Source organism: Triturus cristatus, chromosome 5_1, assembly GCF_964204655.1.
Source record: "Triturus cristatus chromosome 5_1, aTriCri1.1, whole genome shotgun sequence".
In the NCBI taxonomy this organism is placed as follows: Eukaryota; Metazoa; Chordata; class Amphibia; order Caudata; family Salamandridae; genus Triturus; species Triturus cristatus.
In genome coordinates, this window is record NC_140587.1 from 637,340,568 (window position 1) to 637,352,349 (window position 11,782).

At 47.5% G+C, this 11,782-nt stretch overlaps 1 long non-coding RNA gene across 1 annotated transcript; it reads right to left on the bottom strand.

Annotated features, from left to right (window-relative positions):
• Window positions 1-8,103: 8,103 nt before the first annotated feature.
• Window positions 8,104-10,643, bottom strand: LOC146831311 (uncharacterized). The gene is made up of 4 exons (XR_014961266.1): window positions 10,564-10,643; window positions 10,374-10,458; window positions 10,182-10,266; window positions 8,104-9,264 (listed from the first exon to the last, which is right to left on the bottom strand). It is a non-coding gene; the product is annotated as an uncharacterized LOC146831311 (long non-coding RNA).
• Between the last annotated feature and the right edge of the window lie 1,139 nt (window positions 10,644-11,782).

Consider the following 11,782-nt stretch of genomic DNA (forward strand, 5'->3'; position numbering starts at 1 on the left):
GAGTCATTGCCAAGCAACAACCACAATCCTGGTAACGCCTGACCGGGATGAAGTCAAACGTTCAGACCGACTGTGAAGGAGCACTGGCCATCCACAAGGACACAGTTAGGCCCTTCTGAACAAGTACCTTGAATCTTGGTTTATGGAGCACTGCAAGAATCTGTGTCAAAGATATGTTGCGCAGCCGGAGCAATGCGTCAGTTCCGAGTGGAGACAAGGCTGCGTTGTTGAAGATCTTCTCGATGAGGACTTGCAATGCAAAGTCCTGGCATCAAGGATGTGTTGCGCAGTCAGTGAGTTGCACTGGTTCCTAGGAGCTGTGAGGCTGCGATGCGGAGTGCGGCGTCATCGTTGAGACTGCCATCGACGAGGGATGTGAGGCCTGTGCTGAGTATGCGTCGCTCAGTGGTGGTTTCCGAGGAGAGGCTGCAGAGGCGATGCAGGTCTTTGAAACAAGTCCAATCCACACAGCAGCGGTGATGCATAGGTTCTGCTTTGGGTTGCGCTGCACAGCAGAGGAGATGCGTCAGTTCTGCTAGGTCCACAGGGGCCAGCTGAGCACCTTAGGCCCACTTCCAAAGGTCCAGGACTGAGGTGGCACTCTTGGCAGGACAGACTGACAGATGGCAGAGTTCAGGTGCTGATGCCGAGGTTGTTGGAGCCTTCTGTCTAGGCTCTTTTTGGAGCCAATCGTAGTGCAGGAGTGCTCCATCTTGAATCAATGCACGAAGTGTGCCTACTCCTGCTGCCTCCCAGGTCTCCATTCCCACCCTACCCAGCATGTGAAGTGATAGAGCTCAATGGGACCTCAGGCGAGCATTGGGGAATGCGTGGCATGAGGCGCAAACTACGATTAATACTATCATATGCTATCCGGATCAACCCCATTAGCATGTGGTGGGAGTCAGGCCTGGGGCAGGAATGCCTGTTGGACCAACAGCTGTGCATTGGCTGAATTATGAAGACCCAAAGTCGTCCCACCAACTAATGTGCAGGCCACTGCTGCTGTGCTACTAAGTAATAATGTTCAAAATTCAGGGCTCCCAACCCCCCTTTGTCTACAGGCAGTTGCCATTTTCGAAGTGCCACACACAGCCTCCCCTTATTCCATATGAAGCACCCCAGTGCTGAATGTAATGTGATGTGATGTAATGTTTGAAATGTGGATTTAGGATTATGAACTGGGAGATTATGAAAGTAATAAAGCAAGTGAGGAAGTATTACCATCTTTACCATCTTAAATAATGATTCTCATCCCTGCACTGTTAGAGGTAAAGTGCTTGAGAAGGCCATCTGGGGATGCAACATTATTATGGGTCTAGTAAGATTACTGTCTACTAGGTCTCTCGCTTCATGATAGATGTTTATTCCCAGGTAACGAAAGATGCAGGGCTCCCAGTGCACAGTATGGGAATCCACTAGAAAATGCTGTTGAGGGCATGAATGATTTAATGGTAAATGACAAGACTTAGGGCCCGATTATGACTTTGGCGGTGCTGCGCTGGCTCTCTGCCGGCACAGCACCGCCAGAGCTGCGCAAGGACCACCTGCCTGATTACGAGTTCAACTCGTGCAGGCATACTGTCCTTTTACCTTTCCCACGGCGGTGCCTGAAAAAAGGCACTGCAAAGGGAATGGCAAAAATGTTCCAGCACAGCATGGACTGTGAAGTCCATGCTGCGCTGGAACTGGGGGTGCAAGCAGACAGGAGGGCACATTTTGTGCCCCCTGAATACACCCCTATGGTGAGGAGCATGGGGCCATTAGGGCCACCTTTGTTCCCCCACCGCCAGCCTTTTTGTGGCGGACTCACTGCCATGAAAAGGCAGGCAGTGAGAGGAACTCATAATATGCGTGATGGGACTGTGCCAGTCCCACTCAATATATTGCATTGCCCATCTGCCGCACCACCACCATGGAATGGCGGTTCCCTGGCACAGCCAGCGGGCCACCACCCCGAACGTCTTAGAGAGTCATAATCCGCTGGATGGAACACCAGCACCCCGAATCTGGTGGTCCATGGCCTGCCAGACTCATATTCAGGTCCCTAGTCCAATTCACCCCTCGCCCAGAAGCAGCATGAAACTCTTGCATTATGGCTTGTATCCTTGCTACACACTCCCAGATATGCCTTATGTAGATTAGTACATCATCCACGAACAGCGAGACAACATTGACCTCTCCATTAAGTAGAACACCCCAATCCTGGCCATGTTGGCCAGAGTCTCTGGCCCAGAGGCTTCATTACTGAGGCAAAAAGCAATGGGGACAATGGACAGCGTTGCAGGGTCCCCCTGCATACTGAGAAAGGAGGGAAAATACATTGTCTGTTTTTCACCTGTGCGGTGGGTTCAGTTTTAAGAGACAGATCAAGCCTTGCAAACATCCTGTGATGCCAAAGGCTGTCAGGGTCGAGAACAGGAATTGCAAATGCACTGTATCAAAAGCTTTCTCCAATTTCAGCACCATGCATGCAGCATATGGCCACGGGGCCAAATGAAGCTCCATCACCCTATGCAGACAGTGGATGTTCAAGTTGGTGGACCCACCAGGGACAAAGCCATTCTGGTCTGCATGTACCTGATGTGGCATATGTTTGAACAGCCAGCCTGCTATGACCTCACTCAGAATCTTATAATTGGATCCCAACATGGACAACGGACGGTACGAGGCAAGCTCCAATGGGTCCTTGTCCGGTTTTCGAAAATATATTATTAGGGATTCACGCAACGTGGGCGGAGGTCTGTCCTTTGTCTAGGCATCCTGATATAATTCAAGCAGCTTAGGCCATGGTGGTGTTCGTATACCTTATGCGATTTGATGGGGAACCCATCTAGGACGCAATAATTTCTTCCCTGTCCAACAGAGTCACCCTTGTAAGGGTTACGGAGGCAAGGAATAATTGTATGGCATGCTACCAGTCCACAAACAGTGGAGCACATAAGGCTTGTTAATATGCAGTGAATACCTCATGAATATCTACTTGATTGGTAGGCAAATGGCCTTGAAATGTCTGAACAGTGTGATTTGTAAGGTTAGAGTGGCACTACATAAAAGTCAAGCTAATAACCAGCCTGATTTATCCCCTTCTGCCTGCATTTTGGCTTCGTACGTGCGGAAATCCAGGTGAGCAGTTGCTCAGTGAATTGTGCATGCCTGCCCAGCGCCTCCTTTAATGGTCCCTGCTGTATCCAGTCAGCTTGGGCATCAGCTTCAAGTGTCCTCAATGATGGCCAACACCCTTCATGTCCCTTTGCAGGTGGGTCCCCACTCCAACTGCAGCTGCAAAGGATTATGACCCGAAAAGGTCTTCCCTAAATATTTCACTACTGTTGCCAAAAACCTGGTAGCTGGGTCACAGAGTATCTGATCGAGTCAGACATGCAAATCATGCAGGGTAGAATAATAGGATAATTCCCTAGAGTCAGGAATGATGGAGCTATCTCCAGCAGTCTGATAAAGACCAGTGTCTCAGCCAGTGAGTAAGATGGACTGCAGATGCCACCACTGGAAACAATGGAAGTGATGGTTACAAGCATTTTAGTTAGGGGTCAAGTAAGCAATTAAAGTCTCCACTGACTATCCACGGTATGTGGAACCATTTTGTAAGTATAACGGAGAGACGTGACAAGAAAAGCATCTGTGTCACACAAATTCCAGCCATGTAGTAATTTCAGTAGAATTGTAAAGCCTCAGCATAATTTCAAGCCGCATAGCTGCGTACACACAGGTGGTCACAAGATTTATATTTCATGGAAAAAAAACAACTCATCATACCACATGATTGACAAACAGCACCGGTAAAACCCCACAACTCCCTTCCCTGGGCAACCTCAAAACACCCAATCACCCAAACAGCGAAAAAAAATTCACATGATTGGATGCTCCTGAGTGCACATTGATGTGCACTAACTCTGTCCAGGAGTCAGGCAATGGGGATAGACAGCTGATTTTTAGGCCTTAGCACATCTGGACTACTAGTTGCATCTAGCCCAAGTTAGTCGGGGAAAACCAATTACAGCTCAGTTAACACCTTGAAATATCCTGCCCGCTCAGATGAGCCTGCGTCTGGCCATAAAACCCCTGCAACCTGACCACAGAGGAAAGCACGGCCCTGGGGAGGCGAGCGGAAGGCACGGATCTGGTGGTTGGAGGCACAGATTGTAGAGATAACCTGCGGGAGGCATTGGGGAGCTGGATCGGCGGTAAGGGACTGCCCTTTCGTCCTGCTGGTAGGTGCCTGACGCAGCCGGGTGCGCGTCTCGCGCCGCATGTCGCCACCGCAGTGAAGAGGGATCCGTTGCTTCATACACAGAGGCGTCGAGGGGGGGCTCTCCAGTTTTTGCACTCCCGCCACGATATCTGGAGCCGCGGAAGAAACCTGACCCTAAGATGGCGCCTGCCGGCTTTCGTGGCCGTCGCAGGGTGGGGAGAGCTCTGTGGCCATGGATCTAGAGGTCGTTGCCCACTGTGAGGAGGTAGGCTGCTGCACCCCACGTGAATTGCTGCTGATGAGGCCGTGCCGGTTCACTGTCTTTGCCTCGGGCCCCCCTGACCTTAACATGGCGGCCGGGGTGGCTTGAACGCCCATAACAGTCTCGAGTCCCTGAAGCCTTCTCCCCCACCCCGGCACCAATTAGCAAGCAGGTGAGCTGAATCTTAAATCTTTAAACCGGCCCATGAGGATTCAAATTATGGTGGGGGGGGCAGCACTTTGAGTGATCGGTTTACTCCTGGGTATCGGTGGCATTCCGGGAACTTGCCTGAGGGCCTGACCTTAACATGGTGGCCAGAAGCTCTTTCACAACCCTTATCCCAGCGCTACTCATCCAGATGCAGGCGTTTTCCAGCAGGAGGCCCCCCTCGAGCGAAAGTTTAAAAATGGTTACCGGCTGTCTCCACAGTCAGAATCCCTTACCTGACCCCAAGATAGCTGCCACAGTTTTCCCTACCACCGGACTCCGAACAGACCTTTATCACATACCCCATCGGCCTACATGGTAGCCCCAGCTCTGGCTTGTTTTTCACTCCCTCCCCCCACTGCCTTCTTTTACCTCAATCCTCGTTGCCTATGTATCTATTCAAAACAGTTTTTCCCATGCGTTGAGACCTGAGCAACATGGCCGATGCCCGGTGGAGTTGCTAGACAACTAATGAGGAGATGGCCCTGGTTTCCCCCTCGACCATCACCTACCCAACCGGACATTGGACACAGTTCTTCCCCGTCTCCTTGCTATGGCTCCTCCCTCCCCTCCTCTCCTACAAATTCTCTCAACCTTGTTGTTTGTTTACTTTTCCTTACTACGCTATTGTAACTGATGTAATTTGTAACGCAATGTTCCTCTGTTATAGCGCTCTGATACCTCCGGGTCTAGACAGCGCTATATAGCCTTCTCAAATCAAGTGGACTAAAAACTGGTTTTCCTGATCCTTGAGACCTAAGCAACTTGGCTGATGACCGGTGGAGCTGCTAGACAGCTAATGAGGAGATTGGCCCTTGGTTTCCCCCTTGACCGTCACCTACCCAGCCGGACATTGGGCACAGTTCCTCCTCGTCTCCCCATTATGACTCCTTCCTCCCCTCCCTCCTACGAATTCTTGAAAGATTGTTCATGGGTACTGTACCTTACTATGCTCTTGTATCTGATGTAACTTCTAACGCAACGATCCTAAATGTAAAGCGCTCTGATACCCTCTTGGGTCAAGTTTGCGCTACATAAAACTTTATAAATAAATAAATAGGTGACCACAAAGGAGCACCCCAGTGTGGATTGTCAGGCTCTATGGCTCGCGCTGCCTTTAACGGCACCCGCGTTTGCACACGGAGCAGAGAGCCCCGCCCGCCATTAGCTGTCAGCAGCCTGGGGTCGCGCTTAAGGGATATTTAAGGACTGGATCCACGCTGGAAACACGTTTCACGTTCCAGTTTTAAGCCCTCCTGGCCTCCCACCACCCGCAGCATTTCTTTTCCCTGCTTACCTGCTTCTGTCCTGGACCTCCGGTCTTCGTGTTGGTCGTTTGCCGGCTTTCGGTCTCTGGAAGGGCTCTTCCGCTTCCTCGGTCCTCAGGGGTTCTCTTCCGGAGTTTGCTGCTCTTCTCTGGTGTTGCTATAAAGTTGCTATGTGAGATTCAGTTGTGTTAACCCTAGGCAGTCTGGTCCTGCAACACATAGAAAACAGAAAAGGGTTTTAAAGCATCAATATCTTTGTTTTGGTTTTTTGAATTTCATAACTTTATTTTGAAACAGTACTTATCTGATGGTCCTGCGTTTTCTTGAGCATTTCTGGTGATTCTTTTGTTTTCCAGTCATTATAAAAGAAAGGAAGAAATATTGGCATTATAAAAGAGTCCGTATCTTCATTAATGTTATTTGAATAATTAGACCCCTGTTTTATTTTTTCTTATTGAATGTTCCCGTACCTCCTCTTGTGAAGGCAAGCTAGTTTTTTGGTTTTCCCCTGAGTATAAGAGCGCGGATGCATTTTTGTCTTAATTGGTGTCTTCCATACCAATGGTGATTTTAACCTAGGTTAGTGCTCAATATTTTGTCTTCTTGGTTTCATATGCTAACTTCTGCAGTTCTATTACTTAATTGACCTTTGTCCGTCCTTCTAGGTAGTGGGGCATTCTGGCATCCCTAGGCGCTGTTTCTTCATGCAAGTTAGCTTCTTCAATCCAAGGTATCCCTTAAGAATAGGTGGGGTATTTAGCTAGCTTGCTTGTAGGAATACTTAGGGACAGATTTACAACAAAGTAACGCAGCACGGTGCCGCAAGTCATTTTGCTGCGCCGTTCTACGTTAGTTTGGGAAGCACAGAGATGCAACAAATTTACAAGAATATGTCGCATCTCTGTCCTTCCCCTGCGCTGGCGCACAAACTGCAGCCATGCTCCGGCGCAGGCACCCTTGCACCATGGTGCAAGGAACGCTCCGTCATGGGGAGATTTTTTTTGTGCAGGAAGGGACACCTTCCTGAACAAAAACAATCACAAGAGGCTTTTTCCTCTTTCAATGCGTGCTATAGAATACAGCATGCATTGAAAGAGGAAAAAACAAGGAGAAATGAAAACATGTCTCCTCGTTGCGCCTCGCTACGCCACCTCTAGGGTGGTGTAGCATTCACACGAATCTCCAGATTTACGATTTCTCATAAATCTGGAGATGTGTCTTGTTCCATGGGTGTTGCGTGGGGACACCCACAGCATCACCCACGGAATGCCCCTTCAACGCACAGTGCTGCGTGTGAAGGGGCCATATTTACTAGGAGAGGAAAAGTCACGCAGGGTGGCTTTTCCTCTCCTTGTAAATATGGAGGAGTCCCCTGCGCCACCAATACATCACGAAAAGTGACATAGTGGTGGCGCAGGGGGCTTGTAAATCTGCCCCTTAGTACTCACCTTGTGCTTTCTCTTTTAGGATTCCAGAAGACTCTCTCTCTGAAGATCCAGTGGACATCTACTCCTTCTTCCTTCCTTTGTTTTGTTTCCCTTCTTCCCCACCTTCCCTCGTTTGCTTTGACTAAGTTGGGCGAAGGAGGTGGGTGACGGAAGTTGGGGGTCTAGCCTCTAGCCTCGTGTTCATCCATGCCGTCCCTGCAGTAAACCCAGGTGAGCTCTCACACGGATTGTGTAAAATCCACTTAACAATTGTCACAGGATCTCTTCCGCTGTTTGCGGTGTCACAACTGGTAGAACTACCTAGTTCACACTGTTGGTGGACAGGTGGTGATCCGACAAGATAACGGCTGTGGACAAAGTCTGGGCTTGCCCCTCCTTAACATGTTCTGGGGTTAGCCCTGTGGAACTAGATGTCGCCAGCATTGTGAGCCTTCTGGGTCTGGGGGTGCAGGGCCCTGTGTGTGCACAGACAGTGGACAGGTGAGAACGGGGTGGGACTGAGGACTCATATTGTGGCTGATCCAGTCAGTCCCACGCATCTCCCAACTCTGTGAAGAAACAACTTGTGTTTCTGTTCATTACTTTGAGTCTAGTTTGAAAGAGGAGGGAATAGCGGAGGCCAACCTGTTGCAGTCTGTTCTTCATCGGCAAGAATAAGGCCCTACAGCGTTGTACTGACAAGGCATAGTCTGGAAAAATAAACAATCGTGCATTTTCGAATTTGAGTGGTGCGATCGCCCTAGCCGCTTGTAACAGAGTGTCCTTATAGCTATAGTTCATAACATGGGCCACTACAGGTGTGGGGGGGCCCTCTGCCAGTGGCCACTGTGCCAGTACACGGTGCGCTCACTCAATCAGGACGTGTGAGGACAACTGGCCTGGGGCTACCGTCTGCGACAACCAGGTCTCAAAGAATTGCACAGTATCATTACCTTCTGCCACCTCTGGAAGGGATACTATACGGAGATTGTTTCAGCGTGAGTTCATTTCTGAATACTTTGTGCGTGCCTCCAGTTCCTGGACCTTTATGGTGATGGAGCAAACCTGATCCTCTAGCTTCTTCACGATCGGACAAATTGCCTTCATCTTGTGCTCTGTGTGCGTGACGTAATCCACCAGCTTAAATTGGTCCTCTTGCAATAGTCCCAATTCGATTGCTGATGCATCAAATTTAGTGCGCAGGTCTTGCCTTATGTCTACAATAGCGGCAAGTATTGTGTCAAGTTTATGGTCTGTCTGTGCCGAAGTAAACTGCATGGCCAGCGGTAGGTCCTGTAAACCAATGCAAAAAGGGGAACCCCTGTACAATGGATGTAGGTAGAGATTCAGGGGAAAAAGGACAGAATAAATATGAACACAAATATCTCTACCTATATGTTTCAGAACGTACAATGTATCGTCTCTTTAATATATCTACACTTGGACTAGGGCAGTATGATTCAAAACATAATCAAGGGTGAATTTTTGATAATTTTATTTTCAAATTAAATTGATTTATGAAGGAATATATTCAGTACATAAAGAATTTTCAAGTAACAGAGAGCATGCTTATCGGGGTCCCAGACGTACTCAAACACACACTAACTGACACACTCATACCAAAATCATTCTAAAACATAAATGCTAAATTCGCACATTCACATATAGAGGATATAAACCGTCCAAAAAATTCTAAGTGTAAACATAATTCAATGAATATTCAACATTATGTTGGCGAACAAATGTTCACAATTTAAGGAAAAACAGGGTTTAGGTGGGCCTCATGTGTGCGCCGACGTGCGTTTCGGTGAATGCACCGAAATATAGGTGCCACCTTCCTCAGGGCGAGCAGAAACCAAAGGTCATAGTATGGTTCAGGGCTGGGACCTATCAAAGACAGTAATGATAATGCATTAAAATGGCAAATCTAGATAAACTCATTTATCTAAGTCATGAAAATGTCATACTCGCATCATTAATCACAAGTGTAGGTAACAGTAGGTCAGGATAGAAATATTTTTATGCATAAAATTCGGTTAAAATACGGATACACTAAGGATTCCAGGAAATCACCGAAAGTTAAAAAGGAAAAGGAAAATATATAGCAAGAAGTTTATTAGAGAATATATACATAGTGGGGAGGAATTCTTTTTTATCCCCCCAATTAGTAAAGACAGAGGGGCGAGAAGGGAGGGGGTGTGGGGAGGGCATGGAAGGAGGAGGGAGGGAAGGGGGGGGAAAAAGAGGGATTGTTAACGCTCACCTGTGAAGTCACGTGAAGCGAATAAACAGGTTAGAGGCAGTCAATCAAGCCGATGGCTTGAGATAGTTCTACTGGATAAAGCTAACTTACAGAAAGTGAACAGGTCATGAAGAGAATCCCGCTCTGAGTGATTGCACAGATCCTAAAGGCATTAACGTATTCGCAAACGATAATTTGAACAGGGATTTAAGGCTCTCCAGCGCTTTTAGCTCAGTGTTTGTGCCTCTTTGAAGTAGGTAAGCAATGCGATTTTGAATCGTGTTGGAAGCGAAGAGCCACTTTGCTTAGGTTTCTATTGATAGAGTGAGAAGCACAATGCTGAGTGCGTTAAGCATAGGTTAGGCTCGCACGTGCAGACATATCTATGAAAGCGTGTACATGTTAAAAATGAATAAACACAAAAGCAGGGTACAGAGCGTAAAGATTTGTTAGGCTCACGTGGATGTGTCTAAGAAAGCGTGGAGATGCTGTAAGGTACTCGCAAACACACTGGGCAGAGTAGGTATGCATGTATATACGAGTTACCAATAAACGAACGCACCTGAAGGGAAAATACACGCTCTCAGAGTCGGTAACGGATCTCTTGCTGAGAGAATTCCGGGTGCGGGATAGTTAGATTGCCGATTCTGCAAGAATGGATGACAATGAAATAAAAGTAACCGATAGCGTTACACGACTTGGTTCCAGTAGGCACAATGAAAACAGACAGCTAAAAAAATGGGGTGAAAATTACCTTAATGACGTAGCTTGAAGGGATGAATTAAATGCATCCAAATGAAGTCCACGGGAAAGTTGCTCGAGGTCAGATTTAATCAGGACTGGAAGGAAACGAAAACAGTGAAAGGTTTAAAGGAAGAAAAGTGAATGCCGGGTGATAAGATAAAGGGAAAAACGAAGATACCTAAGGCGTCTAATCCAAGTACCTGATGCGGCACGAGTCAACACGGTGAGATACCACTTCAGAGTGCTCCGAACAGAGCGGAAGGCCTCAGGTGAAACGAATCGGGCCAGGAAGCACACGTGATGTTCAAGAGCCGTTTAAGTAGGCCGATAAGCTCGCGCGTCACAGTTTCGACGCGGAACGAAAATCAAAACGCGTCATCGCCAGTGGAGAGAGAGGGTGTGTCTAGGATGAAAGAATAGATGAAAAAATATCCAACGGCTAGCGCAAACGTGGATAAGTGAAGTTGCTTCAATTTTAGAGGTTTGCAGAAAAAACCAAACAAAAGGACGGAGGATGTTACATAGCAAAAGTGGTAGTATACATGAAAAGTAACAAGCAGGCAATGGGCGTTCAGGGTATGTGTCTGCAGGAGTGAGTTAGATCGTGCGGACAGAAGGATAGATCCTAGAACAAAAGTGCATATAAAATGAAAAAATTATATTGATAGACACCAGTGACTACAAGGGTCAAATACAGGGTAATGAAACTTGAGTCTAATAGACAAAGCCACATAATAAAGGAGATCACAATAGCAGCACTAAGATGGGTAAGGCTGCACTTCGCATAGCACCTAAATAGAGTTTCTCATAATGGGACAGTCTGAAAAAACCTAAACAATTGCATTTTCCCAAGGCAGGGATTCGTTTAGGCCCTTGTCCTTAGATTTAAGGACAAATATCCAAAAAACTTCTCGTTTCTTACGCACATTATTGCTGTCAGTTTCTCTTTCTGTGCGGATCTTTTCCAGAATCGTCCAGCGTAAGTCAGCGTCAGAGTGGCCATTTTGAGCCCAATGGTCTACTAAAGGGGCTCCATGTTTAGATCGTCTAATGTTGGATTTATGCTCACCTATTCGTATCCTTATTTCTCTGGCAGTTTCGCCTACATAGGTGAGAGAGCAGGGGCATTGGATGGCATAGATGCAGTTGGCGGTCCTACAATTGGTCATGTCCTTCATGTTAACCTTGTACTCGTTTATGCAGATGTTATCACCCACTAAGGCATGGGGACATGCATGGCAGGTACCGCATTTGTGGTTGCCTTTGATGGGGGTCGATCCCTCAATAGACTTTTGTGTCCAGCCCTTAAGTTCAGGTTGTTTCGCTTTGACTATCCAGTTTCGCAAGTTTTTATTTCTGCGAAATGCAAAAAGAGGTTTAGGGATATGGGTAGTTTCCGAGTCCAAGTTTAGTAAATGC